The sequence below is a fragment of the Phyllobates terribilis genome, unplaced genomic scaffold, assembly GCF_046119375.1.
Source record: "Phyllobates terribilis strain yellow unplaced genomic scaffold, ASM4611937v1 Scaffold_662__1_contigs__length_863905, whole genome shotgun sequence".
NCBI lineage: Eukaryota > Metazoa > Chordata > Amphibia > Anura > Dendrobatidae > Phyllobates > Phyllobates terribilis.
Window position 1 is genome coordinate 813,990 of NW_027363422.1, and position 26,388 is coordinate 840,377.

General features: G+C 45.4%; 1 pseudogene; it reads right to left on the minus strand.

The window, feature by feature from the left end:
* The window catches only part of LOC141235424 (translation factor GUF1, mitochondrial-like), a 58,418-nt pseudogene that overhangs the window by 21,041 nt on the left and 10,989 nt on the right, over window positions 1–26,388 (minus strand).

A 26,388-nucleotide genomic window follows, 5' to 3' on the forward strand; every position in this document is an offset into this window, starting at 1 on the left:
TTGACATTTACGTGAAAAAAAAAAAAAACAATCCAGGAAGGAGTTCTGACATTTACATAATATGGCGCCACCTGTTGTTTAATTTGTACAGCAACGTCAGGTCCGTCTACTGAGCTAAGTGCTAGAGGACACACATGCTCAGTCTCCGCACAGCCAGATCTCTGTGTCTGTGCACAGAAAGCTATTCCCATTGGTCCTTCACAGTGAACAGAGGATAACTGTGCAGAGGACAGGATGGGGGGACATAGGTCCATTAGCATTCAGCTTATTAGATGGACATGCAAATTGAAACACACTTTGAACACCAGGTGGTGCAATACTTAACTTCAATTTTTTTTTTTTTTGTAGTTGTACTTTCAAGTAACGTTTACGAATAACCAGTCTTGTGTTTGTGCGTAAGGTATAACACTTTCAGGCCATTATAGGACTTGTTTTTCTGGATAGTCACCAGTTTTCCCCTCTGCAGGCTTTATCTCTTAATTTTCAACAGATGCTGAGCTGGAGGGAGGAGACTCCTGGCAGCTACAGAGGGATTCTTGCTCTTTATTCCTTAGTTAGCACTAGAGATGAGCGGTGTTCGAATCGAACTGTTCGGCGAACACGAACGATTTGAAAAAAATTCGGCTGTTCGAGGCTATGTTCGATAACTGTTCGTGCACCAAAATCATAACTGGATTTTTTCTCAGTAATGCTGAAAATTAATGTTAATGCGCAGTTTGAGTGTACAGCGGGGCAGGGGATGGATCTCTGCAGAAATAATGAAGATCTCCATTTTTTTTCTCTTTCCCGCATTTACAGTGGGGAGGTGCAATCTGTCAGCCTATCAGCAGCGCACACACGGAGCGAAGTGCTTTTTTTCACACAAGCAATGGCATGTGCCATTGGCAGTGTATGTCACATGTCCAGCCATTTTCCCCGTCGCCACCATTTTCTCACTGCTGCAGCTGTGTGTTAGACGGCACCGCTGTTGCTGTGTGCGCTATACTTTGTTAATTTCAAGCCAATTTTCGCACAAATCTACAGATAGCTTGGGAGTAGGGAATAGTTGTGATTGCAGTCCTTTTAAGGACTAGGTTACATCATTTCCTATGACTTTTATCAGGCAGGTCTGTGCTCTTAAATAGATAGGTTGGGAGTAAAGACTAATTGTAATTGCAGTCCATTTCAGGTCTAAGTTACATCAGTTCCTATCAGTTTTTGCCAGGCAGGTCTGTGCCAGTGCTGTGCAAGCTTTTTTCACAGCATTTGGCTAAATCTACCAAAGCAAATCCTTTTTGGCCTCTTGCAGTGTGTGTTAGTCAGTGGAGTAGTCTATCTGTGTTGCAAGCTACACCACCTGTGTATAGAATACCAATTTTATTACTGCACCTAGTGAACTAAAACCTTTTGGGCATAGCATCATTCTATTAGTCCATCTATACTAACCTCCACCAGGTTGCAAATTCAATATAATTTTTATCTGCATCTAGCTCTGAAAAAATATTTCGGCTTGTAGCAGTGTGTGGGACTTGTTCTATTAGTCCATCTATACTATCCTCCATCAGGTTGCAAATTCAATATAATTTTTTTCTGCATCTAGCTCTGAAAAAATATTTCGGCTTGTAGCAGTGTGTGGGACTTGTTCTATTAGTCCATCTATACTAACCTCCACCAGGTTGCAAATTCAATATAATTTTTATCTGCATCTAGCTCTGAAAAAATATTTCGGCTTGTAGCAGTGTGTGGGACTTGTTCTATTAGTCCAGCTATACTGACCTCCACCAGGTTGCAAATTCAATATAATTTTTTTCTGCATCTAGCTCTGAAAAAATATTTCGGCTTGTAGCAGTGTGTGGGACTTGTTCTATTTGTCCATCTATACTAACTTCCACCAGGTTGCAAATTCAATATCATTTTTATCTGCATCTAGCTCTGAAAAAATATTTCAGCTTGTAGCAGTGTGTGGGACTTGTTCTATTAGTCCATCTATACTAACCTCCACCAGGTTGCAAATTCAATATAATTTTTTTCTGCATCTAGCTCTGAAAAAATATTTCGGCTTGTAGCAGTGTGTGGGACTTGTTCTATTAGTCCATCTATACTAACCTCCACCAGGTTGCAAATTCAATATAATTTTTGTCTGCATCTAGCTCTGAAAAAATATTTCGGCTTGTAGCAGTGTGTGGGACTTGTTCTATTAGTCCATCTATACTAACCTCCACCAGGTTGCAAATTCAATATAATTTTTTTCTGCATCTAGCTCTGAAAAAATAGTTCGACTTGTAGCAGTGTGTGGGACTTGTTCTATTAGTCCATCTATACTAACCGCCACCAGGTTGCAAATTCAATATAATTTTTATCTGCATCTAGCTCTGAAAAAATATTTCGGCTTGTAGCAGTGTGTGGGACTTGTTCTATTAGTCCATCTATACTAACCTCCACCAGGTTGCAAATTCAAAATAATTTTTATCTACATCTAACCCAGCCAATACTTTTGGGCTAATATCTCAGTTTGGCCACTCAGCTCTGCTCGGTTCCCATCCATTGTTTTTTGTGCTAACAACTCCAGAGTTGTGAATTAGTTAACCACCAAAATGAGTGGAAAAAGGCCTGCTGCTGGTGGAAAGGGGAATAGGCATGTTGGGAAGGGAAAAAAAGGTTGTGTCCGTGGGGTAGGTGTTAAAGCAACAGTAACATCTGCAGAAGAAAGACCATGTTCCAGCCAAACTAAGATGTCTACTTCTTTTAGCGGACAATGTGATAAGATCCCTTTCTTACGGCCACGCCAATCGCTACAAATTCCAGATGAGGCACAAAAACAGCAGGTGCTTCAACGGATATCAAGTGCTCCTTTAAGTGGGCTCTCCTCCACCTCAACTTCAACATCACAAATACTCCAGTCCTCAGAGGTGTCACCCCAATCGCACTTGCTTCCTCACAGCTCCCAAGTCTCCAGCTGCCCATCTGAGTATGGGGTAGAACAGATGGTTGAGTCTGCAGAGCTGTTTACTCATACTATAGCCTGGGAATCAGAGGTTGGCTCCAGAGCTTCTGTGAATCCAGACGAGGAAATGATCTGCACTGATGCCCAGAATCTTTATGAGTCGGATCCAGGACCAGATGCAGAAGGTTCTGACCATAATGTCGACCCAAGTTCCCAAACTGTAACTCCTGTTGGTGGAGACAATGAGGAAGACGATGATGAGACTCAAATACCTGATTGTAGCGACAACTTTAGTTTTTTGTCAGGGCAGGAAGAGGTTGGCTCTGAGGACGACGGGTGTGATAACACACAGGGTGATGATGACGAGGTTGGAGATCCCACTTACTGTCAACCCACAGTCAGCCAGTCGATGAGGTCAGCAGAGGAGGTGGAGGAGGATGCTAGTGACGACAAGGTCAGGTTGCGCCTTCCTGGACAGAGATGTAGTACTGGAAGCACGTCAACAACTGCATCCTCAAACAAAACTCTGCCTCTGACCACAAGTCGGGGTGGCTCTTCAGGTCGCATGGGTGCTAAGCCTTACATAGCCTGGGCATTTTTTCAGATCGATAAAGATGACCCAACTCGTGTTATCTGTAACATTTGTCAGCAAAAGCTAAGTAGAGGCCAAAAAATACATAGTTTGAGTACTTCATGCATGAAACGGCACATGGATATGAAGCATAAGTTGCAGTGGGAAGCTCACTGTGCTAAAATGCGGCCTAGCCGGCCGGGCCAACCACCGTCTGCCACATCTTGTGCATCCGCGGCCTCTTCATCCTCTGTGACTGGGGGGACAGCAGTCACACCTGTTTTGGGACGCAGACCTGCCAGACTTAATAGCTGTCTACAAATATGTCAAGGGCTGTCACATTGTAGAAGGATCATCTTTATTCTCATTTGCACAAGGAAAGACTAGAAGCAATGGGATGAAACTAAATGGGAGGAGACACAGATTAGATATTAGAAAAAACTTTTTGACAGTTAGGGTGATTAATGAGTGGAACAGGCTGCCACGAGAGGTGGTGAGTTCCCCTTCAATGGACGCCTTCAAACAGAGGCTGGACAGACATCTGTCTGAGATGATTTAGTGAATCCTGCTTTGAGCAGGGGGTTGGACCAGATGACCCAGGAGGTCCCTTCCAACTCTACCATTCTATGATTCTATGATTCTATGATTCTACCTCTTTACCCGCAACAGCCAGCGTGATTGGCAGGTCATCATTTTCTATGGAGGTGGAAACACCAGCTGGTGTTCAGCGCCGTCCGACATCGATAGCACCACCTTTGGATCAAGGCAACCTAATATGTCCGCCTGCATCTTCCTCACAGACCGGTAGTTTGCTGGGGACACCCTTTTCAACCCCGTCTAAGCACAACAGCCAGCCCTCGGTCCCTCAGATGTGGACAAGTAAAAGACCATTTCCTCCTAGCCATGAGAAAGCTAAGAGGTTGAATTTCACCATCTGCAAGCTCTTGGCTACAGAAATGCTGCCTTTCTGCCTTGTGGACACAGAGGATTTTCGAGACCTTATGTCCGTCGCAGTGCCCCAGTACCAGATGCCCAGTCGGCACTACTTCTCAAAGAAAGGTGTTCCTGAGCTCCACCAGCATGTCGCACACAACATCACCGCTTCTTTGAGAAACTCTGTGTGTGACAGGGTGCATTTCACCACAGACACTAGGACGAGTAGGCATGGACAGGGGCGTTACATGTTGCTGACTGGGCACTGGGTAACTATAGTGACAGCAGGACAAGGGGCTGCTGTCCAAGTCTTGCCGTCCCCACGAGTTGTGCGTCAATCCTCTTTATCTCAAAGTTCCTCCACTGCTTCTGCCTCCTCAACCTCCTCTCGGTCCTCCACCTGCAACCAAAGCCTGTCTGGTCATGTCACAAGCTTTCTAACTGCGCAGAAGTGATACTGCACACCTCCTTACTATGCTGGCAGCAGGGCTCAACGTCATCAGGTGGTTTTTACTTTGAAATGTCTGGGAAATGTGAGTCACACAGCTGAGGAGTTGTGGTCAGCTCTGGAGAACCAGTTTCATAAATGGTTGTCTCCACTGGACCTGAAACCAGGGAAGGCCGTGTGCGACAATGCTGCAACCTGGGTGCGGCCCTTCACCGGGGCAATGTCACACACGTGCCTTGTATGGCTCACGTGTTGAACCTGGTTGTCCAGCAATTTTTAGGCCACTATCCCGGACTAGATGGCCTTCTGCAGAGGGCACGGTCGCTGTGTGCTCACTTCCGCCGTTCGCATCCCGCAGCTCAGCGACTTACATCTCTACAGAAGTCGTTGGGCCTGCCACTTCAACGGCTAAAATGCGATGTGCCTACCTGGTGAAATTCAACTCTGCACATGTTGCAGCGACTGTGACAGCACCGACAAGCCCTGGTGCAATACGTTCTGACGTATAGCCTGGGACAACGAGATCCAGAAGTGGGGCAAATCACGCTGGAGGAGTGGTCTCAGATCAGGGACCTATGCACCCTTCTGCACAGTTTTGAAATGGCGACGAAGATGTTTAGTGCTGACGATGCCATTATCAGCATGACTATTCCGGTGATTTACATGCTGGAGCACATGTTAAACAGAATTCAGAGTCAGGTGGTGGCACAAGAAGAGGTGGAGGAAGTAGAGGAGGAGGAGTTGTATGTGGAAGGGCTAACATCTGCAAGGTCCAGACGATCGGCAGCACCAAGGCGGCAGGCATGTGAGGGTGGGGGAGAAGGTTTTACCAGGGCGCATGGTAGCAGCCAAACTAGTGAGGAAGGTGCAGGAGCCCAGGAAGAAGTGGAGGATGAACTGATGGAAGACTCATCAGATGAGGGAGACCTTGATCACATTTCTGTTGTGCGAGGTTGGGGGGAGAGGACAGAGGAAGGAAGCATGATTGTTACCTCGCCACCAACACAACAGGGACTTGGTGCTCCTGGATGCGCAAGACACATGAGTGCCTTCTTGCTGCACTACCTGCAACATGACCCTCGAATTGTGAGAATTAGAAATAATCCTGACTACTGGGTTGCCACACTGTTAGATCCCCGGTACAAAAGTAAATTTGCAGAAATTATTCCTGCCATAGAAAGGGATGCACGCATGCAGGAGTATCAGCAGAGACTGTTGCAGAATCTTACATGTGCTTTTCCACAAAACACCAGTGGTGCACATAGTGAATCTCACAGTTCCAACTTGCCAACCATGAGACCGTCGAGTGTTCAGCACTCAAACCGTAACAGAAACACAGTATCTGCTGGTAACATCAATTTTGCGGAATCAATTCACCACTTTTTTAGCCCATCCTTTGCAAGGCCACAGGAGACAAGAAGTCTGACACATAGTCAACGCCTAGAGACGATGGTACAGGAGTATCTCCAAGTAAACATTGAAGCCATGACTGTGTCACTGGACCCTTGCTCTTTTTGGGCTTTCAATCTGGATAAATGGCCGGAGCTCGCCACTTACGCCTTGGAGATCTTGTCATGCCCCGCAGCCAGAGTTCTGTCTGAACGTATGTTCAGCGCTGCTGGTGGTGTGCTGACAGATAAGCGCACGCGGCTCTCCACTGATAATGTAGACAGACTCACGTTCATAAAGATGAACAAATCATGGATCCAAAACGACTTTTCTACCACTGTGTCATCCTGGGGAGAGTAAAAGCTTGATGATTTGTTAAAATCACCTCACCAACCGTTTTAAGCTTTCAAATTACTAATCATGTTTATCTGTATCTTGGCTGGAGTATAATTTGGGCCTTGTAGCAGTGTGCAGTACTGATTCTATTAGGCAATCTATACTAAACTCCACCAGATTTAAAATTACTAACCATGTTTATCTGTATCTTGGCTGGAAAATAATTTGGGCCTTGTAGCAGTTTGCAGTACTGATTCTATTAGGCCATCTATACTAAGCTCCACCAGCTTTCAAATTAATAATAATTTTTAGCTGCATCTAGCCTGGAAAATAATTTTGGGGCTCCTAGATGTGCAAGACACATGAGTGCCTTCTTGCTGCACTACCTGCAACATGACCCTCAGATTGTCAAAATTCGAAATAATCCTGACTACTGGGTTGCCACACTCTTAGATCCCCCACACTCTTCGATCAACCTTTTCATTTTAATAAAGAACAAAAAAATGGTCATTTTTGAAATTATAAGCATTAGCAGGTTATTAGAAACTGAAATCAAACAGTTTTCAACTCAAAACTTTATTCTAGGTGATGTTACATTTGCACATAGGACCCCTTGTTCGAAAGGAGCTTCTGAACTCTCTCTTCCATTGAATTTGTCAGGTTTTGGATGGTTTCGGCTTCAATTGTTTTGCATGAGGACAGAATACCCTCCCAGAGCTGTTGCTTAGATGTGAACTGCCTCCTGCCATCATAGACACTCCTTTTCACGATGCTCCAAAGGTTCTCAATGGGGTTGAGGTCAGGGGAGCATTGGGGTCACACCATAAGTTTGTCCCCTTTTATGCCCATATCAGTCAGAGATGCAGATGTGTTATGAGCAGCATGAGACGGTGCATTATCATGCATGAAAATGATCTTGCTGCGGAACACACGGTTCTTCTTCTTGAACCTTGGCAGGAAGTGCTGTTTGAGAAACTCCACATACATTATGGAGTTCATCTTTACCCCTTCAGGGATCCTTAAGGGGCCGACAATCTCTCTCCCCATGATTCCAGCCCAAAAGATTACTCCACCTCCTCCTTGTTGGCACCGTAGCCGTGTTTGCATGGGGTGTCCATCAATCAGCCATCCTCCACTCCATCCATCTGGACCATCGAGCGTTGCACGGCACTCATCGGTGAACAAAACAGTTTTGAAGTCAGTCTTCATGTATTGTTTGGCCCACTGGAGCTGTTTCTGCTTGTGTACAGTGGATAGAGGAGGTCGACAGGGTGGCTTACGCACAGCTGCAAACCTCTGAAGGACCCTGCATCTTGTTGTTCGGGGGACGTTGGAGGCACCAGCAGCTTCAAAAACTTGTCTGCTGCTATGACAAGGCTTTTTTGCCGCCGCTCTTTTAACCTGACGTAATTGCCTGTAGGAAAGAGTCCTCAATTTTCCCTTATCAGCACGCACACGTGTGTACTGTAAATCAGCTACATACTTCTTGATTGTGCGATGATCATGATGAAGTGTCTTGGCAATGTTGTTTGTACTTGACCTAAACACTCCACAATTTGTTGCTTCTCAGCAGCCGACACATCCTTTTTCTTTCCCATTTTGGCAGAAAATGTAGGCTGCTTAATAATGTGGGACAGCCTTCTTAAGTAGTCTTGCCTTTCATTGGACACACCTGCCAAACTAATTAGCACAGGTGTCTGCAATTGCTTACAGTGATATAAAGAGCCCTGACACACATCACCATCAATAAGTTTAACTGACAAACAAAAAAATTCTTCCCTTATCACTCCTAAACACTTTTTGCATAATAATTTGGAACACAGTGTTCATGTGCTTTTCCACAAAACACCAGTGGTTCATGTAGTGAATCTTACAGTTCTAACTTGCCAACCATGGTCTGTATGGAGTTGTTCAATAAAGGGCCCAAAATTAAGATAACATAGACGGTAGAGGTCTCTATGAATACGAATTCCTAAGTATTTGATACCCTGTGAGGGCCAGGCAAAGGGAAAGTTGGACTGGATGGAATCCTGTATGGATTTGGGGAGGGATCGAGGGCCTCAGACTTCGCTGCATTGATTTTAAAATTTGACCATGTAACAAAGTGATCTATTTCAGCCATAACAGCAGGGATGGATATATGTGATTGAGTGATATATACTAGAACATCATCAGCAAATGCAGAGCACTTGTACTCGGTGCCTCCCACCTCAATCCACCTAATATTGGGGTTATGGCGAATTGATGAGAGCAGGTGCTCCGTCACTAGGATGTATAAGAGAGGGGACAGAGGACATCCCTGCCTTGTCCCATTGGTGATTATGAAAGGTGATGAAAATGTTCTGACGCGCCCCCTGGGCCTTGGGACACCCGGAGCCGGACCCTTTTTGGTGGATGCTGGGGGTTGTAGTCTCCGTGGCTGCGACCCGGTTCCGTTGCTCAGGGCGGTCAAACCAGTGGCGGAACTATTTATGTGGTCTTGATGTTTAAATGTCCGACTACGCCACCCGTGGATTGCGGTCAGAGTGAATCGCCGCTGCAGGGCAGACCGCTGAGGCTGGTGTTGTGGGTGCAGCAGAGCATAGTATAACTCCCCACGGGAGGAGTATAGCCTCAGGGCAGTGTATGCGGAGGATGGGGGTGATGGTGCAGGGCAGCAGCAGTAACGACACAGAGTCAGTGATGCAGTCCAGGGCCTTTACTCACAGTTTTTATTATCCAGACCACATCTGCAGGTAACGGCTGCCCACGTCGTACTGTGCTCACCAAGTGAGGGGCTCGGCCAACTCCCAGATAACTTTGGAGCGCTTCACAGGACCCCCTTTGTGTGTGCTTTCTCTGGCCTTTCTTACCCCACCAGTGACCACGCTTCTGTCCGGCTGCCTTGGGCTTCCTCTTGGTAAAATTGGCGCCAGTTTCCCTGACCCTATGTGGTGCCTTCCTAGCGGGTGTAGCGAGGGGTTGCGCCACATAAAATGTCACAGCCTCCAGTTTCTAGCTGAGGGTCGTTTCCCGCCTCCACTACTTTCTGGGACCGGTCTCCCCCTTTGGCCTGACCCCTCCACGCAGGTGGATTCGGGCGTGCGGTGGCGACTCGCCAGTCCGCACCCCTGGGATCCCCTCGTTCCTCGTTCCTGGAGCTTTCTCCGCTCCTCTTCCTTCCTTCTCCCTCTTCCAGGCCTGGGCCTCTGTTACTAGGCCAGCCTCCGGAGCAGAGCTCATGCAGAGCCCCTGCTCCCTGTCACTTCTGCTCAGACTTCTCTGCACTGAACTAAGATGGTGCCCACCTTTTATACTCCCTTCTCAATGCACCCAGGAACTGCTTACTCCCTGCTCCTGCACTACAGGGTTCCCCTTCCTCAGTGTTCCCTCCCCCCACTCCAGCCAGGGACAGGGACTGTCGTGCCCATCTCAGGGGCATATTGGTCGCCCTGCCCCACGGCAATGTGGTGTAATGCATGCAGGTGTCGGGGTCCTGATCCACACTCCATCCTTACCTGAGAGTGAGATATCACACCTCTGGGTGAGGTGCAATACCTCTGTAGCAACCGAGCCCTCGGGGTGCTACAGTTCCATTTATCTTCAGCCTAGGTGATGTATTGCGATACAGGGCTGTGATTTTGGCTATAAAAAGGTCCCCTAGACCCCTACCCCAAGCTTTTTAAGAGAATAATATATGGCGTGCCAGAAGACTCTATGGAATGCTTTCTCAGCATCCAACGAGAGTATCTAATTACAAATTTTTAACTGCATCTAGCCCAGGAAATACTTTGTGCCTAGTAGCAGTGTCTGCTAGTCAGCGGATTATCCCAGCTGTTAAGCAAGCTACACTACCTGTAGTTTGGACACTTAATTTTTTCAAAGGAAATGCTTCGGGCCCCCAGGATACTCAGTGAAGAGCATCGGGAGGCACCCCAAGGCACAGGGGCTGGGACTGACGGTAGGATGCCTTGCGGTGGACCGCCAAGCTCGATCCTTATAAAAGCTTTTTAACTGCAGAAGCTTTAGTGGACGCTATTGGAGCTGGAATTCCAGCAGCTGCTGGCATCAGACTTGCCCTCCAATAGATCCTTGTAAAAGGATTTAAAGTGTACTCATTCAAATTAGAGAGACAATTTAAATGAAAAAGCTTAGACCTGCCTCCACCGCAGGGGGGCTCGCTCAACCCACCAGCGGACAGGCACCAGTATTGGGAGAGGGGGGCTGGCCGTCAGGGTCCAACGCAGCTCTGGCACAAACACGGCGACACGGAGGTCGCACAGGCAGGAACGGACTGGCCATGTCGGCTTCGCACTTTTTTGGTTTTAGAAGGGCATGACATGCCTATATCTGTGTCTCCCCTCCTTTTACTCCTCCACCTCTTTTCTTTTCGCATGACTATATGTACTTGTCACTTTTCCATGTGTTAGTTGTGTCTTCTGAACAGTTTGTCAGCTTTTGGACACCTTTGAAGTGTTTTCTATGTGTTTTCTATGTGTTGCTATGTGTTTTTGTTTGCCTGCCATTGGTTTTAACGGTGTTCGAAGGTGTTCGTCGAACAGTTCGATGAACAGTTCGTCGAACATACGGGTGTTCGACGAACCGAACCGAACTCGAACACTACGGGGGTGGCTCAACACTAGTTAGCACATAGATGACAAAGCAAAGGCATGGAGGACATTATTATTATTTCTTTTTAAAGCACCATTAATTTGTGGGTGCTGGACTTGTGAACAGGGTTATATACATATAACAAGTAGACTGGTACAGAGAAGAGGACCCCGCCCTCAAGGGCTTATAAAATACAGGGCAATGGGGAAGTTGACAGAAGAACATTATACAGCAGTACGGAGCTGTGTAGCTGTGCATCCAGCTCTTATGTAAGGTAAAACACTTAAGAGGAAGCTCAGTCCTCATTTTCCTCAGTCTGTGTCTCACTCCTCCTTCCACTCTCCATAGAGTATAACGGGCAGCGTCACGACACCACAGTGAGCCTGCTGTCCGTCTTCTCTCAGCAAGTTAGATTTGAGTTATTTTTTTTTTTATGACAAGTTCAGGAGGTAGGGGGAGTGGATAAGTAAGCAGATTTCTCTGATCAGATATATTACAAGGTGTTTTGCTTTGTTTTTTAACAATCTCCTGTTCTATTGAGTTATGTAAAGCTGGTAGAAAATACAATTTCCTTTTATATCTTGTAAATTGTAAAGTTTAATATTTTATGATGAACACAGTGCATGTGATCTCCGTATCAACAAAAGCTTCCAGGCTCTCTGCAAAAACGTGAAGACCTATGGGCTTCTTGGCTCGATACTCCTGGCCTAGCACCACTGAGATTCACAAGGTTTAGGTTGCTAAACGCTGTCAAGATTGAGACCTTGGAACGGATTTGGTTTCTTGCTCTCCTTTCCCGATTATGTACACCCTGCTATGGTGTACGGTTTTATGTACTCTCATTTATTGCTGCTGGAGAAGGTAAACCTCATAAGCCCCTTATTCCTCGAAGAGTCCGAGACCACTAGAGGAGGCCCTAGGAGATTACCTTATGGGGCATTCTGATCTTTTTGTGATAATGTGCCTCAAACTTGACCAAATAGACTGTCAGTCTCTTGGAGTTGGAGTTGAGTAAGAAGAAAATGTAGAACAATCGTACCATCTTTCGACTATATAGATATATCTTGTTTTGGGAACAGCAAAGGCCGGGCGGAAGGGGTGAAGGCTTTGCATGGTTTTGTAGGTCTCGCCTTGCATATCCTGAAGATAAGGATTTTAAGTTGTCATAAAAATCAACCACAACTTCCTTCAATGGGAACAAATATTTCATCATGATCTGGTGTTCGTCTATGTAAAGAAAGCTCTTCTGCTCTGCTCACCGGGTCTGCGGAAACAAGCAATTGGCTTTATTGGAACGTAGTTCACATTGGCATCACGACTGCCATTCCTCATGGAGCCATAAACCAAGAGATCAGTCTTCTAAATGAAACAAAATGAATCCTTGTGGGTCCCAATGACTTATAATTGGTATATCCGGTCTTCGTTATTTCTACATACATTACCACTACCAAGGGGGTACATAGGAATCATGGGGCCCCATAGCAGAAGCTCTAATTGGGCCCCCCCCCCAAAAAAAAAATTTAAATAATTGTCGGGGTCACCAAAGATCAGATCTCACAACTTTCCATCCTTTACATAGTGATTTTCCTCCAGCTGAAGTCCTAGATCTCTCTTTCATTGCCCCATAAAGTGTGGTGCCAATAAAAGGGCCCCCCAAACACAGTATGAAACCCCCATGGTGAATTCCTCCACATGCACAGTATAATGACCCTACTGTACCCCACCTCAACTCCCAGGGTAAATTATGCTGAACCCAACACAGTATTATCCCCCAACTGTGAGCCGCTAGAGAGGATGGTACATAATAAGGGAGGGTGTTATACATAATAAAAGAGGAAACTATATAACTAAGGATGGCGCTATACATAATAAGTGAATACACTATATACTAAGGGACTGTGCTATACATAATAAGACTACATTCCTGTATCAGTGTGCAGTGTCGGTGTGCTGCCCTGTTTTACCGACGCATTGAGCATGTCCTATTCTAATCCTCAAAATCGGATCAGAACAGGACATTCTCTGACCCTCACAGATCTCATTCTCAGATCCATGATTTTCATGGATGTGTGAATGGATCTATAAAACTGTACGAGTCCGTGGACCAGCCGATAAAAAATCTGGCAGCACACAGGCATTTCACACAAATGTGAGAATGCAGCCTAAGGGATTTTACAGAGAACATTATCACTCCAAGTCACACAGTGCAGATACAGAATAATATTTACATCCAGGCACTTACCGCTGACGTCTCATCTGATCAGAGTCGGTTTCTGCTGCTTCTTCTCCATCTGGTCAGACCTTCATGTCGACATCCCCCAGCCACGACTCATCTTGTCACGATGATCTCCAGCCTAGAAAATAACAAGGTCACATATTGTATGCATACATGTGTCTCCCCTGCTCTGCGCCCCTGAATACAGATATGTACCCCCCCCATTAATATACTATTAGCCACTTAGTAATCAAAATATTAAGTGATAAGCAGCACTGTGCCCCCCATTAACTATAATCTTCACCAGCCAATAATATAAATTTTTCAGTCTCTGTGACTCTCCCCAATTAACTGTAAGGCTATGTGCACACAGAAAACATACAAGGCTTCACAGTACAAGCAAAGTGAAACCCCCATAATTGCTCTCTCCCAGCACCCCCATCATTGCTCTCTCCCACCACCTCCATCATTGCTCTCTCGCAGCACCCCCATCATTACTCTCTCCCAGCACCCCTGTCATTGCTCTGTCCCAGCACCCGCGTCATTGCTCTGTCCCAGCACCCTCATCGTTGCTCTCTCCCAGCACCCCCATCATTGCTCTGTCCCAGAACCCCCATCATTGCTCTCTCCCAGCACCCCTGACATTGCTCTCTCCCAGCACCCCATCATTGCTCTGTCCCAGCACCCCCATCGTTGCTCTGTCCCAGCACCCTCATCGTTGCTCTCTCCCAGCACCCCCATCATTGCTCTCTCCCAGCACCCCCATCATTTCCTCTCAGCACCCCCATCATTACTCTGTCCCAGCACCCACATCATTGCTCTCTCCCAGCCCCCCATCATTGCTCTCTCCCAGGCCCCCATCATTGCTCTCTCCCCACCCCATCATTGCTCTCTCCCAGCACGCCCATCATTGCTTTCTCCCAGCACCCCCATCATTGCTCTCTCCCACCACCCCCATCATTGCTCTCTCCCAGCACCCCCATCATTGCTCTCTCCCACCACCCCATCATTGCTCTCTCCCAGCACCCCCGTCATTGCTCTCTCCCAGAACCCCCGTCATTGCTCTCCCCTTCCACACCATCCCCATCATTGCTCTCCCCAGCCCTATCAGCCCCATTATTGCTCTTCCCAGCCCCATCATTCCTCTCCCCAGCCCCATCATTCCTCTCCCCAGCCCCATCATTCCTCTCCCCAGCCCCATCAGCCTCATTATTGGTCTTCCCAGCCCCATCATTCCTCTTCCTAGCCCCATCAGCCCCATTATTGCTCTTCCCAGACCCATCAGCCCCATAATTCTTCTCCCCAGTCCCATCATTGCTCTCCCAAGCCCCATCAGCCCCATCATTGCTCTCCCCAGCCCCATCAGCCCCATTATTGCTCTTCCCAGCCCCATCAGCCCCATTATTGCTCTCCCCAGCCCCATCAGCCCCTTTATTGCTCTCCCCAACCCCATCCGCCCCATCATTCCTCTTCCCGGCCATATCAGCCCCATCATTCCTCTCCCCGGCCACATCAGCCCTATTATTGCTCTCCCCAGCCCCATTATTCCTCTCCCCAGCCCCATCAGCCCCATTATTGCTCTCCCCAGCTCCATCATCCCATCATTCCTCTCCCCAGCCCCATCAACGCCATTATTCCTCTCCCCAGCCCCATCAGCCCCATCATTGCTCTCCCCAGCCCTATCATTGCTCTCTCCAGCCCCATCAGCCCCAATATTGCTGTCCCCAGCCCCACCATCCCATTATTCCTCTTCCCAGCCCCATCAGCGCCATTATTGCTCTTCCCGGCCCCATCATTCCTCTTCTCAAACCTATCAGCCCCATCATTCCTCTCCCTGGCCCCATCAGCCCCCTTATTGCTCTCCCCAGCCCCATCATTCCTCTCCCCAGCCCCATCATTCCTCTCCCCAGCCCCATTATTGCTCTCCCCAGGCCCATTATTGCTCTCCCCAGCCCCATCATTGTTCTCCCCAGCCCCATCATTGCTCTCCCCAGCCCCATCATTGCTCTCCCCAGCCTCATCATCCCATCATTCCTCTCCCCAGCCCCAACAACTCCATTATTCCTCTCCCCAGCCCCATCAGCCCCATTATTGCTCACCCCAGCCCCACCATCCCATAATTGCTCTCCCCAGCCCTACCATCCCCATCATTGCTCTCCCCAACCCCATCATTCCTCTCCCCAGCCCCATCATTGCTCTCCCTAGCCCCACCATACCATTATTCCTCTCCCCAGCCCCATCAACCCCATTATTCCTCTCCCCAGTCCCATTATTGCTCTTCCCAGCCCCATCAGTCCCATTATTCCTCTCCCCAGCCCCATCATTCCTCTCCCCAGCCCCATCAGCCCCATTATTGCTCTCCCCAGCCCCATCAGCCCTCTCCCCAGCCCCAATATTTCTCTCCCCAGCCCCATCATTCCTCTCCCCAGTCCCATCAGCCCCATTATTGCTCTTCCCAGCCCCATCATTCCTCTCCCCAGCCCCATCAGCCCCATTATTGCTCTCCCCAGCCCCACCATCCCATCATTGCTCTCCCCCACCTCCCCTCCCCAGCATTTCAGTAAAAAAAAACGAAAAAAAAAACAACTTACTTCAGCTCGCTCCCCTCCAGCATCCTCCTGGTTGCCGGCAGCTTTCTTCCTGACCTAGGTGCGCTGCATGATGACGTCATCAAGCTGCATGCACCTGGGTCAGGGAGGAAGCAGAGGATGAACCCTCCAGCTCCGCTGCTATTCTCCTCCTGACAGCAGCGGAGCTGCAAGGATCGCTCACTGACTGCCACGTGCAGGGAGCAGCAGGACCTTGCGGGCCCCTTGGTGCAGCTGCATGGTGGGGACCCGGTGCAGCTGCACTGGCGGTGGTATGTCCACCCCTGGACTGCTATGGGGCCCCCCCGGCTCACGGGCCCCATAGCAGTCGCGTGGTCTGCCGCCATTGGCGGTACGCCACTGACCGCTACATTAAAAGGGAGTGGAAACCTGATATAATGGAGGGTGTCAGAAACCAAATTGCCTGCTACGTGTCTCTGCTCCACTTGGCTCCTACATTAGTTTTGCTACATCTACTCCAAAATAGGGTGACATTTCCTATAATCTGCCGTCCTTGTATAATACGGGGTTATCTAGGACTTTGATAGATCAGGGGGCTTCTTACACTCGGCACCCCACTGATCCATTGTTTGCAGCTCACATGGCACCCAAAAGTGAACAGTGTATGGAGTCAGGACACCACGTAGTGGACATTCTCAGGTACTACAGCTCAGCTCCCATTGAAGTAAATAAGAGCAGAGCTGCAGAACCTGATAACGGTCTCTACACAATGTACAGAGCTTAGGTGTTCCACCTCCGTATACTGTGCACACCCAGCTGCCGGGGGAGCTGCTGCGGACCTCCACCCATCCAAAGGTTAAGTCATCAATATCTAAGTCTTGGACAACCCCTTTAACATATGGAGAGTTTAAGATAACACATATAATGTGTTTGCAAAATTAATGTTTATGATATAATTTCCCAATAATATCACCTCAAATCTTTGTGATCCAATGGTCACTGACCTGACACAGTGACATGATCTTTCCAAGATAGTCATCTGGTGAAATAATTGTACCCAAAATCATAGCTTCAAGATATTCCTTTACTACAGATTTGTCAGGAAATTCAGATGGATTTACAATAGTAATCTCCGATTCTCCATATTCCTAAAGGAATAATGTGGAAAATTAGATGGGATCATACAATTGGAGCCGATCTGCAGAACCCGGCAGTGACTAGTGACCAGCGTGCTGGAGCGGTGTGGATCCATCTGGCCACCGCTGCACACAGCAGATTGTTGGTGATGCCAGTTGTTGGGACTTCCACCGATCTGACATTGATAACCAGTGCTGGGATTAGGTCATTAATGTTACAGTAGCAGAAAACCACTTTAACTGCAAATACTGAACAAAAAATGTCAACATCTCAACATCAAAGTCCAATTTTACTGATTTTGTTTCCCCCAGAAGTAATGAAACACCCTGATAGTTAGTTTTGGCGTATGGCACAACAAATCAGAGTGGCCCACAATACAGCGCAGAGTGGTTACGTTTTGCAGCCTATGATCCACCAGATCCATGTATAAGGCATTACTGCATCATGGAAGCCATAGACAGAAAGTACCTTAATCAGCTTTGGAGAGGACAGCACAGCCTTGTATGGGACTGTAGGGGACGTCATTATGACAGATGCATTGTATTCCTGTTCCAGTCTCTGGTTAAACACCTCCATGTGTAAAAGCCCCAGGAAGCCCAACCTGTGCAGGACATGAACGTTAGTTATAATTTATATAGAGAGGCAAATATACCAAAAGTGTTAATAAAATGGGAAACTACTTAGTGCTCGATAGGGATCCACCACTCTAATAGAAATTGGTCTGGAAAATACCAGTAACGCGGTGTCCATCATAACAGAGAAACACCAGGCTATTTGCACTGCCTACTATACACAAGGCAGGTCGTAGAATGGACTACAAACCAGTTCAAGACCAGATCATTTCTGATCATCACCAGGCATAATTTTTCTTTTTCGTACATGGGATTTTAAGATCTCTAAAAATGTCTCTGGTTCAGTCATCCAAATAACTTTTGTCTTCATTTTGTCATTACTGAATTCCCCTGTAACTGGGGCTTATATGCCAGGCCCAGTTACAGGGGAATTCAGTAATAAAACATGACAAAATTCAACTTCCTGCAAACTGCTGAGTCAATCTGGGGCTAACCAAGCAACGCATGCTGCCAGCAACCGGTACTCACATGATCACCGTCATAGCTTCCTAAACTATAGCACTTGTTTAGGAAACAATCAGGAAGGCAGAGGTGATAATAAACCATTTCTGACTTCTCTATGGGAAGTCCAGCAGGCTCATGTGTACATGTACATGTGTATTGATGAGGATATGAGGATTCAGATCTACACAATACTGTACTGATGACAATCCTACCTATGGAATTGCAGGATAATATGTCACAAACATATCTGGATAAGCTGGAGGTTTGGGCCGAGAAGTGACAAATGTGATTTAACAATGAAAAATACATTTTCACTAGTCAGACTCCATATGGAACATGGTGCACAGATTTGGCCACCAGTGTGCAAGAAAGACAAAGCCGAAGTCTAGCAAGTACAAGGTGGGAAATTAAAGTAAAGATGGAATAGGTGGACTGCAATACAAGGAAAGAGTAATACAATTAATTATTAGTTAAAATTATTAATTATTATTAAATTATTAGTTAAAAAGAAATGCTAAGGAGTGACCTAGTGTAATATATTCAGTACCGTATCTATAACAAAAGGGCCAAGACCAGGATTCTTTACTGTAAGAGCGTGAGACTGTGCAACTCTCTGCGTGATACAATGCTGAATTCACTAGGGGACTAGATACCATTCGTGAGTATAATATACAAGTGGTTAACACATTACCAAGATGAATTGTTGAGCCAGTGGTTTGTTCTGCCAAAAATTGGCCTTTACCTTGTAACGTTTTTTTGCTTTCCTCCTGATCATTGTTACAGAAGAATTTTCTGAGCTGAAGATGGTTTTTTTCAGCCTTACACACTAAATCAATAATTACCTTTCACAAATGACCCCTTTTCAGAAATTAAAGTTATTGAAATGTCTATCTAATGCTCAATTAATCGGCCAGTAGGTGATAACTGTGCTCTTATGATCACTGTAGGACACATTAATGCCCGCATGGTATATTTTCATCATAAGTATAGGAAATGACTGAAATAAAATATATAGTGATATAAAATAAGTCAGATAATGGCAGTAGTAGACGCACCTCCAGCCAGCACCCAGAGCTGCACTGCTGTCCCAACTAACAGACCCACTTGAATCGTCCAAGGTCAGCTTTTCCAGCGCACTCTTCAAATTGCTGTATTCGGATTGGTCAACTGGAAACACTCCTGGAACAGAAAGCTAAAAGAAACCAGTAGGGTATGTTCCCACAATATTCTGAAGTGGATTCTGCTCCAAAAACCACATTTAGGGGATGTTCACACTGAGTTTTTTGACTGCTTCAGAAAAAGAAGGGGCCGATTCATCCAGCAGTTTACGTTTGTTTTCTAGTGTAAAATTGCTTAAAATTTTGTGTGTTTTTTCGCCCGTCTAGGACCACTTTGCCAAGTTTTTGAAAAGTGGTCAGAACTCAACTGGGAGTGGGTATGGCCACTCAATAAATGCACATAAAAAAATCCACATCAAAATACTGTGTGTGAACTTACCCCAAGGGTGTGTGCACATGGCGTCTTTTTCAGCCTAGAATCTGCCAGATAAAGCACCCCATAATATGAACATAATGCACAGCAATGTCAAAGCAACATTGCTGTGCACATCTTCTGTCTTATGTCTTTTAACCACTTTAGGATTCGGAAACTGAAGTGGTTAAAATAAGGAACAGGTTCATTCTTTGAGCGTCTTTCGCTAGGAAGCCGCCTGCTCTCTATAGTTACCAGTATAAAGTGAAAAAGCTGCAAAGCCGCTGGAAAAGACACCTCAGGAAAACGACCGTCGCGGTCTTCCTGAAGCGTTTTTGTCTGGGAAATCTATGTGGCGGTGCCGAAATCTAAGAGACGCCGTGTGCACATAGCTTAAAATGGTTTTCCAAAAAGTCAGGAAACAGCAGGAAAGGTGTTCAATTCAAAATCCCTATTCTCTCCTCTTTGTTCCCCCCATGGCTCCATCACTATTGCTCCGGTAGTCCGCACTGGTCTCCGCTTACTTCCTGCAGACTTTCCGTACATCATTCATGTGACTAAGGTACTGGCTTCAGCAGTGAAGCCGACATCTCCAGCACATGACCTTTAAGGCTCCCGATTATCTTAAAGAGTAACCCTCGTTTTAATTGTTATTTCATGAATCAATAGTACACATGAAATTAAACAACATTGTAATTTTCTTCATTCTCTGCCAAAATGTATCATTCATTATGAAACTCTGAGGTAAAATCTGTATTCAGTGAAGACACTTTCCCATTACTGAGATAGGAGATGGCAGCTGCTACTGATACAATTCTATGTGGGCAGGAAGAGGGAGGAGCTTGAGACAGCTTTTCCCCCTTATCAGAAGCAGCTGCCATCTCCTATCTCAGTAATGGGAAAGTCTGTCTTCACTGAATACAAATTTAAATCCTCAGAATTGAGACTTGATGATGACTGATCAATTTTAGCAAATATAGAAGCAAATTTCTTTGATAAGATATATTACAAAGTTTCTTATTTTCATGTAAACTATTGATTTATGAAATAAAAATTAAAACGATGGATACACTTTAACCACTTTACCCCCGAGGGTGGTTTGCACGTTAATGACCAGGCCAATTTTTACAATTCTGACCACTGTCACTTTATGAGGTAATTTCTCTGGAACGCTTCAACGGATCCCGCTGATTCTGAGATTGTTTTCTCGTGACATATTGTACTTCATGATAGTGGTAAAATTTCTTCGATATCACTTGCGTTTATTTGTGAAAAAATCGGAAATTTGGTGAAAATTTTGAAAATTTTGCAATTTTCCAAATTTTAATTTTTATGCACTTAAATCAGAGAGATATGTTACACAAAATAGTTAATAAATAACATTTCTCACATGTCTACTTTACATCAGCACAATTTTGAAACAAATTTTTTTTTTTAGTAGGGAGATATAAGGGTTAAAAGTTGACCAGTGATTTCTCATTTTAACAACAAAATTTACAAAACCATTTTTTTTAGAGACCACATCACATTTGACGTGACCTTGAGGGGCCTTTATGACAGAAAAGACCCAAAAGTGACACCATTTTAAAAACTGCACCCCTCAGGGTCATCAAAACCACATTCAAGAAGTTTATTAACCCTTCAGGTGCTTCACAGGAATTTTTGGAAATTGGAAGAAAAAAATCAATATTTAACTTTTTTTCACAAAAATGTTACTTTGGCTATGCGCCCACGATGCAGAAATGCTCAGGATTTTTCCTGAGCGTTTCTGCATCTCCCTGGCAGAAAAAAACGCATGCGGATTGCACTTGCGTTTTCCTGCCAGGGACATGCGGAAGTAAAGCGTTCTTCACTTGCATTTCCGTATGCGGGTTGACAAGCGCTTTCCAAGCGATTTTAGCATCACTTGGAAAGTGCTTGTCATCTTGGTCACAGTATATAAACCCACGCAAACGGCATGGATTTATATACTGTGACCGAAAGAATGGTAAAAAATAAAAAATAAATCTATACTTACCCTCTGATGGCCCCCGGTGTCTTGCTGCGCTCATCCTGGCTGCCGGCAGCGGTACACTGAAGGACCTGTCGACATCAGCGTCGCGTGACCCGTCACATGACTATGACGTCAGCGCAGGTCCTTCAGTGTACCGCGATCTGTCGGCATGAGAGGAGGAGTGCAGCTGGGGCCGTCAGAAAGTAAATATAATCTTTATTTTTTATTTTATTCTTTTTTTTACAGTTTCTATGATACCCGGGTCCGGAGGAGAGTCACCTCTCCTCTAGACCTGGGTACCATCCGCACATTAGAACGCATGCATTCCGCATGTCCTTATCTAGTGAAGCGGAATGCATGCGTTCTAATGCAAGTCAATGGCGGCGAAAACGCAGCACTTCCACAAAATAATTGGTAGTGCTGCGTTTTTTTCCGCAATGATAATCCGCAGCGGAAATGTCCGCAGCATGTGCACAGCACATGCGGATTATCATTGGGGAACATGGCAGGCCTTCTACCATGCGTTTTTTATGTGTTTCTGCAGCATTTTTGCCGCTGCGGAAACGCTTAAAAAACGCATTGTGGGCACACAGCCTTAGACCCAAATTTTTTTATTTTTGCAGGGGTAACAGGAAAAAATGGACCCCAAAATTTGTTGTGCAATTTCCCATGAGCACGCAGATACCCCATATCTGAGGAAAAAACACTGTTTGGGCGCACGGCAGGGTTCGGAAGGGAAGGAGCGCCATTTGACTTTTTGAATGTAAAATTTGCTTGAATAATTAGCGGACACCATGTTACGTTTGCAGAGCCCCTGATGTGCCTAAACAGTGGAAACCCCCCACAAGTGATCCCATTTTGGAAACTAGACCCCTTAGGGAACTTATCTAGATGTGTGATGAGCACCCTGAACCCTCAGGTGCTTTACAGAAGTTTATAACATTGAGCAGTAAAAATAAAATTTTCACATTTTTCCAACAAAAATGTTTTTCATCCCCCAATTTTGCATTTTCATAAGGGTAACAGGAGAAATTGCACCATGCAATTTGTTGTGCAATTTCTCCTGAGTAAGCTGATACCCAATATGTGGGGGAAAACCACTGTTTGGGTGCACGGCAGGGCTCAGAGGGGAAGGAGCGCCATTTGACTTTTTGATTTGTAAAATTTGCGTTTGTGGAGTCCCTGATGTGCCTAAATAGTGGAAACCACCCCCTCCCTTTCCCCAGTGACTCCCTTTTGGAAACTATACCCCTCCAGGATTTTATCAAGGGGTATAGTGAACATTTTGAACCCAGAAGTACGACACAGAATTTGATAACATTAGGTCATCATATTGAATAAGTTGTCATAAGTCTTGAGTGCAAGTGCTTGCTACTTGAGTTTTCATCAGGTACTCGGGTATGCACCAAGTATCGCGGGTGCTCAAGTGACATGCTCGAGTCCCTGCCCCGCATGTTTCACGGTTATTAGACACCCAAAAAAAAAACATGCGGGGATAGCTCGTGCATCATGCTCGGGCAATCCCCGCGAGGTTTTTTTAGCTGTATAACAGCTGCAAAACATTTGGGGCGGAGACTCAAGCATGACACTCGCGCACCCGCCATACTCGGTGCATAAGCAAGCACCCGATGCAAACTCAAGTAGCGAGCACTTGCACTCACTAGTCGCCATATCGTCATCATTTTTTTTTCTTTATTTCTGAAAAAATCCCAACCCCAACCCAAACCCTAGCACAACCCTAACCCTAGCACAACCCTAACCCTAGCACAACCCTAACCCTAAAGTTTATTTTTTACGCCGTTCCTCGTGCAGTATAAGTGATTAGACGTCTTTATTCTTTGGGTCGGTGCGATTACAGCGATGCAAGATTCATATCGGGTTCTTATGATTGACAGCTGTCACACAATAAAAGACGCATTTTTTTGCAAAGACTAGTTTTTGCATCGCCATATTTTGAGAGCTATCATTTTTCCATATTTCGGCTGACAGAGTCATGTGATGGCTTGTTTTTTGTGGGACAAGTTGACGTTTTTATTGGTACCATTTTCGGGCATGTGACATTTTTTGATCGCTTTCTATTCCGATTTTTAGAAGGCAGAATAAATAAAAACCAACAATTCAGGAATTATTTTTTGTTTTTTGTTTTTAATGTCGTTCTGCATCTGGTAAAATTGATAAGGCAGCTTTATTCTTCGGGTCAGTACATTTACAGCGGTACTGCATTTATATATTTTTTTTAGATTTTGGCGCTTTTACACAATAAAAGCTATTTTATAGAAAAAAATAATTGTTTTTGCATAGCTTTATTCTGAGAGCTATAACTTTTTTATTTTTCGGTTGTTGGAGCTGTATGGCAGCTTGTTTTTTGCGGGACAAGATGACGTTTTCAGTGGTACAATTTTTATTTACATTCGTCTTTTTGATTCCATTTTTTGTTTGGCGGTATGATGATAAAACATCGCTTTATGTTTCGTTTTTTTGGGTTTTTTTACCATGTTCACTAAAGGGGTTAACTAGCAGGACAGCTCAGGTCGTTCCGGACGCGGCAATACCAAATATGTGTACTTTTATTGGTTTATTTTTTTTTCCCATAAGATTATTTATTTATGGGTACAATATATTTTTATTTTTATTTTATTATTTTTTTCATTTTTTAAAAAAATATTTTTACAATTTTTTTTTTTTACTTTCTGACATTTTTATTGTTTCACATTGTCCCACTATGGGACTTTCACTTTTTGTAGCCTGATCGCCTGCATGGCATAGAGAGCAGCAGCTCCCTATACCATGCAGCCTGTCAGCGCTGCACAGGGAGAAGTTACTTTGGTCGTGCACTGCGCATGACCAAAGCAACTTCCTGCCTCCTGGTGACCCGGATGTTGTCATGATGACGTCGGGTCACCATGGCAACATCCGGCACTGGACTCAGACGCCCCTGGACGCCAGCAGAGAAGGCAAGTATAGCGCTTACCTCCTCTTGTCACCGGAATGCTTCGATCGATTTTGATCACAGCATTTCGGGGGTTAATGTGCCGGGAGCGGTGCGGGACTACTCCCTGCACATAGCACAGGGTGTCAGCTGAAGGCGAAAGGGCGTCGTCGGGGTTTACAACGGCATATCCCCCCAGGCTATTTCTTTCTTTTGCAAACATTATGTAAGTAACCCTTGGAAAAAAAAAAAAAAAGTCTCTACTCTAATGCATCCGCCTTACAGGTTTAACTTCACTACTTGAGTGAATAGGCTGCATAGAGTATATATATTATTGTATTTGTCTGCACTGCCTTGAATTCTACTTATATGTACACTTTTTTGCACTTTTTCTGCTTACTAAATGTGTATATGTGCACATTGGCACTTTAATTATTGAAGGCTTCCTTAAATGTGTATACACACTTTGTTCAGCAACTATAGCACTTTACTAAAAAGGCATGTGCAATATTAGTTACAGATGTAATATACTATTATTTTAAATAGGGTGTTGATTGAATTTTTTGTAATAGCCAAGAGGGATGTATGTTTGTTGTGGGCTGTTTTGAAGGTTCCTGTTTTTTAACTTCTACTAGTATTTTTAAAAAATATTGAAATAAATTATTTATTTTACGAGTCTTTTCTCTTTTTGCTTCCTTATAACCGTGGGTTTATAGCCTGAGGTTTTTGTGTTGATAAATTTTGATTGGAGGTAATAATCTTTTTGACCTTTTTGGGATAACATAGCACAGGGTGTCAGCTGTAACAATCAGCTGACCCCCGGCGGCAATCTCGCCCGCACCGCTTGTGTGCGGGCGAAATCGCCAGGGAGTATTAATACGTATCAGGCCCATAAGGCCCAGGGCACAGATACGTACTAATATGCCCTGGGTCAGAAAGGGGTTAAGTGTCCATATGAATGATATACTGGATGTGGTCACTGCAGGAAGTGAGCAGGGACCGTGAGAGCCGCAATTTTCAAAGGGCAGAGATTGAGAAGGTCTTTTATTTTTTTATTCCATATGTAATCATTCCTAGATTCCCATCTCTCTGCTATATTTATTACAAATCGCAGAAAACCCATTTGATGTTAATTGTTTGGGCTTTTTTCATGCGCCGAGCATCACTCACGAGGAAAACAAGCTTCAAAGAACAAATGAGAGGAGACAGTCCATGCATTATGTATCACGGTGGCGTGTCATTACCAACCCCCTTGCTGCAGCACTCCCTAAATTCCCGACAATGTAGCAAAAACCTTGCCCACACGTCACGGCTCTGAGCTGACTAGTCCTGGTGTATCGTGAGGTTCCTTCCTTACATCTCTCCTCAATTATCTCGGCTTCTGTAAAATAGGCTGAGTCTAATGGGATGAAAAATGCGGCTGCAGAATAAATGTTCTCTGGCATTTATCTACTCTGTGATCACCGTTCCTAATCCAATCGTGGAGGCGTTCCTGGCCGTTACAAGGAATTAGAAGCATTACTAAAGTGTGATAGGCGAGGGTACAGCGCCTGTGCCTGTCATGGATTCTCAATAGAGGTGGCTGGGAATGGTCGCTCTCCACTGAAATGATCGGGAGGTGCACATACTTCCCACGAGAAAGCACTTGAATTGTCAAGGTCAATCTATTCTATAGCTGTAACTTTAGCCTTAAAGGAATTGATACTGTGGGTTACATCTGGTGCCTGGGGGGCAGTGTTTGGTATACTCTGTGTCCCTCTGAAGAAGCTATAAAAGTGAAACGCGTGTTTAGGAGAGTGGCAGGCACATAATGGGTAAGGCTCTCCTCA